The following is a 6,862-nucleotide window of genomic DNA, read 5'->3' as shown; positions in this document are numbered from 1 at the left end:
TAAATCTAATTAATTTAATTATAAAAGGAGTTAAAAACTTAAATATTGCAATTTTCTAATTAAACTCAATGTGGCTACAATTTAAATTCCTACTAGTTGATTTAGCCCAAACATCCCAGGCCGAGTGCGCCTGACTCGGTCCGAAACCCACCCTTTCATCCAAGTTGGCAATCCATGCCACTCATTCTAAGCCAACCAAAAGGCGACATGTCACCCCTCTTCTACACTCACAAAAGAAATACAAAATGATCTGGACCGTTGATCTAATTCATCAACAGTCCACAATCAATCCCCATTTTTCTTTTATCTTTAGACCTTCGCCGGATCTCATCTCAACCGTTGGATCCAACGAACGCTATTATCCCACAATAAACCTTTATCTATTTTCCTAAACTCCAAATTTGTCTCTTCAATCGCGAATCCCGCCTGAATCCTTCCCATTTCATCGCTAAAATTCAAAACCCCAAATCAAAAATGCTAGACCTAAACTATGCAACCTGGAACTCAATCGTCTTTTCTCTGTTCCCTCGAATCGGACCATGCATGGCCATCGATCTTCAATCTCATAATAATTATTCATTGTCCAAAGGTCAAATACAGTAATCTCTGGAGATGGAGCTTTGACCGATGGTCATTCACTCTTCAAATGTTGACTCCTCTTTCCTCGTGACAAGGTAAAATCTTCATTATTTTTCCTTTTGTTGTTTTCTGATTTCACCCTCCGTACTAGCATCATCCATCTATCTTCATTCTCTACTATCGATTTGAACTCAAACGGAACTTCAAGGCTTGAAAGCCACTATAAATAGGGCATTCAATGTTCACACCCCTAATATCACTAGAAAATACACTGAAAACATAAAGAAGAGCATTAAAAATCTGAGAGTTTTCTGTTGTTCTAAGTACACAGAAATTCCCTTCTAATCTCCGTCTTCTCTTTTTTTTTCGAGTTCAATTGCTGTATTTTTGTTTTGAGTTTGGTTTCCATAAATTGCTATTGAACACTCCTCTACTTGTTTTGCTACTCCACAAAAGGTCACTGTACACTTACCTCTTCTCTTTTTCCTAAATTAGTTATGTAATTCTATGTTTAGGCCGTTTACATTGATAATAACTAATTGTGCATGCTAATATGTGGCTTTCACTATGTCTTGTTATTCATGTTATTCTATTTCTTCTGAGATTAATGATATTTCCTTATAGTTATATTGCATTGGTGTTGTTATTTAATCTGTGATGATCATTGAGCTTTAATTCTCACGTCTTAGTTAGTTAAGATGATTTTGCACTGCTGTTATCTTTATGAATAAAATCTTGTTAAGCCTTTATGATTAGTTGAGCTAAAACCTTATGTTGTTGTTATGTTTAAGCCACCCCTTTTAGTTAGATTATAGCCATATGAGCACTATTATGTTAGCTAAATCGATTGAGTTATGCTTCTTCTGATGTCCTATTAAGACTTCACATCTATTTCACTATGCTCATCTTTATGTTTGTGATGTTATGCCAGATTGTTTTAGTTCAATAAAAATGATTCTCATTAATGCTCATGTCTTACATTTGATCTGGCAGTTTTTTTGTGGAAACCATGTTTGCCTCGTACATTTAGTGATTCATGTAAATCTATCATTGTAGTTTGGAATCATGTGGTGAACATGTTAGCATAGCTATCACACAACTTGCCCATTTGTTGTGCCTTGATCAGCCTTGTCATTACTCGCTATCTCCTTATTGTTTTAGCGCTATGATGTAGTTGTATGTCACTTATATTGCTACATTGACTGAGTGACACTTATTTGACTTTCACGCTTGTGCCCACACTTATCATGCTACTTTTGCTAGTCCAGTGATGTTCATGAACCATGCCCTTTAGTTGAGAAAGTTCATGTTTAAACTACTATGTTCCTTATTAAAAACTTCTCTTGAATATTGTCTACCTTAATAACTTAAGTTAATGATGCTGAACATAAGATCTAAAATGGAAGTCTGTTGGTGTAATCAGCGAGTAAAATCACTCACATGTTTAAGTAAACTGGATGTGATCTCTTTGCCATGTTCTCACCCACTAAGAATGAATATCCCTACTTACTATCTCATGTCTGGTTGATATCATTGTTTATAAAGAACTTAATCATGAATCTGGAGTTGTTTGGATTTAGTAATTTAGAAACCTGATAGACTACAACTAGATATCATGCCATTAGGTCTAAACAAGACTAAAACTAACCTTTTTATTTACATTGATGTCTCTGTTGGTTGTTATCATCTTTAGGAAGTATGAACAAGGTTGTTAATTCAAGTGTTTAATGAAAGAAGGTCTCAACTATGTAAACTATTCTGGAGATTTGTTGAAATGCCTGTTGACCTGCTCCAAGTAATCTGAATCTATTTAAAGAGCCTAAAGTGCTAAACCTTTAGTATAATTAATAAATCCAGTGTATATGTCCTTCTTTGTCACTTACTGATGTTTGGATCACTTAATAAGGCATTTATGAATTAGTAGTGGTTAGAGACAATAACTATCTATTAAAAACATGCAACCAGTCTTATTCATAATATGACTGCCTTTAGTTCCTGTTCTTTTAAGTGTTCTGATCAACCTCAAAGCCTCTGATTTTATTGGAACATTAGAAGCTTAGTTATAGTGATCTAGCTTTGTGTTTAGTGCTCTGACAAAATGTCCTAAGATCAGCATTATGTTGCCCATGTCTTTAATGATAGTTGTAATGTCCTATATAGTTTTTTGTTTCAAGTTATCAGACTTCTGTGTGTTTGAATTTCTGAAAGGTTTACATGAACTTTTATGTTTACTTCTACCATACCGACAATGTGAAACTACTAAGGTGACACTTCATTTGTGTCTAAACCTTTGAGGAGGAGTAAAAATTCAATGATTAGGGATATATGGGTGTGAGTCTGGTTTTGTGATTGAGGCACCCCTTCCTGGCACAAGCACTATTCTGGGTCCATGAGACCCTTGTGAACTCTGAAGTATCAGGGGTCCATATGGGAATTTCATAAATAAGACATGGTTCACCCTAAGCCTTTTCTCATTCGACCTTAACTAATTTTCATAGGGTTGGCATGAAAAAAAACTAAAATCATACTATGTCTTTTCAAATCTCTTACTTACATGTCATAATTTATTTTGTACCTTATATTTATATGTACTAATTTTTTCCCTTTCATTATTACCATGCATGTTCGAATTGGGCATGTTGAGTCCTTTTGGAACTCAGGCCCAACTTTTAGACTTGGGCAGCTTCCTCTACTTTCCTGCTTATTGGAGTCTACTGCAGATTTGAATTCCGTTGGGCTTGGCTTGCTTACTGGCCTAGTTATTAAAGAGTCCAACTCTCATTTCCTTGATCTTTTAATGATAGCAGTTATTTTTTGTTGCTTCTGTGTATATATATCTTTGGAAAACTAACACTGATTATTGGATGTTTGTTTGATTAGGCAAACCAAGATTTGTAGGGAAAAAGGATAAGCTAGATTATAAGATTCACTTGCTTTTGTTATTTTAACGTTTTTGAGATTTAACATTTAAAACTAATCTTTTCAAATAAATAAATAGTTTTACTTATGATACTACTAACAATTTCAGTGATTTCAAGCTTTGGCAGATTCAAGAACGAAAATGAATCCTCTTTGGAAAGTCAATCTGATAAAGTCGCGCATATTATAAGGAAATGTTTAAATAAATAACAACAACCATACAACAAGGAATGAATACACAACCTTTTTCAAGGCTTTCTGCTGAAACAGTTTTCAAAGACGAGGTATATCCAATTTTCAACCTAAGGCATATTTCAAAGGTAACCTTTTGTTCTTTAAGTTATAGAGATTTACAAATAACATCATTCTTTTCAAGATGAATACACAACCTTTTCCAAAATAATGAGCTTTCAAATAAGACATAACATTTTCATAAAATCTCACTTAGAAACTTTAAACTACTAATTAACTAGAATATAGATATGTTTTTCCCTGAACCTAGCATAAGTTTAAGGAGTTGCCTCAAGTAGATTTTAAGGGATACCAAACATCTTCCCCTTAGAATAACTAGAGCCCTTATCCAAATCTCACCGATTAGCAGACCATTAAGATAATAACTTTCACAGACTTATAGATACCCTAATATACTTTAAAATATTAGGTGGCGACTCTAGAAGAACCATTAGTTGTATTTTGTTTTGACCTATGCAAAATAGGGTGCAACAATATTTTATTTTAGACCATATTTGTAGTATTCTAGTCGCTCAAGTACTTGTGACTCCGAATTTCTGGAATTAGTATAGACTGTGTTACTCATGTAATTATTTCATGTATTTAAGAGTTTATTTGTCATTAATTACTATTATTCGAATTATAAATTCTTAAAACTAGTTAATTCTTTATCTAGCATTGGCTTGCTTAACAAGTGGATGTTAGGCACCATCATGGCCCCGTGGTTGGGATTTTGGACCGTGACAAGTTGGTATCAGAGTAATAGGTTTCCTAGGTCTCACGAGTCATGAGCAAACTTAGTAGAGTTTTGAGGATCGGTACGGAGATGTTTGTAAGGCTTTAGAAAATTTCACCTTCTTTCTTTCTCTATTGTACAACTTTATTCTATCATTGAGTTTCAATCATTCTATTCTTGTTCTTTCACAGATGGTAAGGACACGGACATCATCCATAACTGATCAGGAACTGGAGCCCCAGGTTGCAACCACTAGCAGGGATAGAGGTCGGGGCTGAGGCAGAGGTAGAGTCAGCCTAAAACACGCACAACAACACCTGTTGCAGAGCCTCAGATCGAGCAAGATGAGGAGGTACCTATTAAGACCGTGCCAGTTGGACCAACTGAGGTCCTATAGGGGTTCATTGCTACCCTAATACTCAGGACGCCTTACTCCGCCTGGTGGGTCTTATGGAGAGCGTGGCCTAGGCCGGTGTATTTCTTATACCACCAGCTGTCTATTAGGCTGGGGGAGGAGCCCAGACTCCCACTAATCATACTCCAAAGTAGATGGATCATAGATATCAAACTCTGACATTTTCGGCAGTTGGAGAAGTTCATCCTGTTATTGCTACACAGTCCGGGGAGGGACCTGCGATGTCGTTCGAAGGGTTGAAGAGGTTGGATAGGTTCACCAACGTATTTCCTATTCTCTTTGGTGGCACACCTTTTGAGGAACCCCAGGATTTCTTGGATAATTTTCATGAGGTATTGCACAACATGGGTATAGTGGAGTCCAATGGAGTTGACTTCGCAGTGTTTCAGATGCACGATTTTGCCAAGAGGTGGTGGCAGGATTATGTTCAGGGCAGGCCAGGAGGTTCACCTCCACTCACTTGGGATCAATTCTCTCAACTTTCTTGTAAAAGTTTAACCCATTTACTTAGATAGAGGATTTCCGCAATCATTTTGAGTGCCTCCAACAGGTTAGCGTGATTGTTACCCAGTATGAGACCAGATTTGTGGATCTGGCATGCCATAGAGCTATCATGGTCCCTACTAAGAGGGAGAGGGTGATGAGATTTATATATGCCCTTACTTATGGCATCAGCAAATAGATGGCCAGAGAGACTGAGGATAATATTTCATACACTCGAGTTGTGGAGATCACTAGGCGAATTGAGAGGATTCGTGGTCAGGGTAGGGAGGCAGCACCTGAGAAAAGGCCTCGTTATTTTAGTGGTTTTAGTGGTGCCTCGTCTAGAGGCAGAGGTTTATTTGGTAGAGGCCATCCTATCAAGTCCATTCAGTCAGAACTCCAGGTGTCTCCTAGTCCTTCAGGTGGTCACGCCGTGTATGGATCTCGTTTCGAGCAGCCTGTTTTTAGCACACCTTCAGCTTCTATTAGTGCACCACCGCTACAGAGTTACTATGAGGGTCATTCGGGTCATCAGAGATTGTCTCAGACTCAGCAATTATGCCAGCTGCGGGGTTGCTTTGAGTGTGGCGACACATGTCATGTCAGGAGGTACTGTCCTAAATTGAGGAGAAGTAGACCACAACAGGGTACTCATGCCATGATTCCAAAACTAGCTGCTCTACCGCCCACTCAGCTAGCTATAGACATGGGTCAGGGCACCAGAGGTGGAGGTTAGGTCATTAGAGATGGAGGCCAGCTAGGGAGAGGTCGTCCGAGAGGTAGAGGTCAGATTGGTAGTGCTCAGCCCCGTTGCTATGCATTCCCAGTTAGACCTGAGGCAGAGTCATTTGATGCGGTCATAACAATTTTAAAGAATTAACTAATTTTAACAATTATAGTTGTTCATCAAAGTATGAACAACTACCGTTCGAAAATATTTCATTACATGATGCCATTCTTTTAAAAACTAAGAAAATAAACAAAAAAAGCAACAAGAAAAAAAACAAAAATAAATATACCCAACTATGAGTCGGGGTCAAATCCCATTGAGAATAATATGTAGGCGATTAGGCAATATAAGAGAATTATCGCTTATTATGCTAAGCTAAATACTTAAAAGGTGATTGTGAAAATATTTATGTCTAAATGTGTAAATGTAATCTAACCTAGAAAGCGATCAATGGTTACAAGTATGGATACAAGAAAAATTACACTCAAGTAACGATCCAATGTATTTCACGATTTTATAAATATGAGCGAGTTTATGTTAATTAGCCTCGGGTAATAATTCTATATTAGCTTCTTCTGAAGACTAACAAGACTTCCTAATTAAATTATCCCTAAATAATTAATAGATTTAGCACACCCGGACATGGCTACAAGTAGTTCGATCCTATCCCTAGGTAGAATTTATAAAGTGAGGGTTAACGCCTCAAGTTCTTGTTAATTAATCTTTCCCAATCCCAAATTATCTTTTTCAAAATTAATTCAAAGTTAAT

The 6,862-nt window shown here is 36.9% G+C and overlaps 1 long non-coding RNA gene across 3 annotated transcripts; it reads left to right on the top strand.

Annotated features, from left to right (window-relative positions):
* The first annotated feature begins 358 nt into the window (after positions 1 to 358).
* On the top strand, positions 359 to 6,487 carry LOC107796144 (uncharacterized). 3 transcript variants are annotated; one of them, XR_012706596.1, is made up of 3 exons: positions 359 to 674; positions 3,618 to 3,818; positions 4,657 to 6,487. It is a non-coding gene; the product is annotated as an uncharacterized LOC107796144 (long non-coding RNA). The 3 variants fall into 3 exon arrangements; XR_012706595.1 differs by having other exon boundaries at positions 3,608 to 3,818; XR_012706594.1 differs by having other exon boundaries at positions 360 to 674; positions 3,627 to 3,818; positions 4,657 to 6,486.
* Positions 6,488 to 6,862: the final 375 nt, after the last annotated feature.

This window comes from Nicotiana tabacum, chromosome 24 (assembly GCF_000715075.1).
Source record: "Nicotiana tabacum cultivar K326 chromosome 24, ASM71507v2, whole genome shotgun sequence".
NCBI classification, from domain to species: Eukaryota; Viridiplantae; Streptophyta; class Magnoliopsida; order Solanales; family Solanaceae; genus Nicotiana; species Nicotiana tabacum.
Note: the sequence above shows the minus strand (reverse complement) of the source record. Positions and strands in the feature narration are given on the sequence as shown.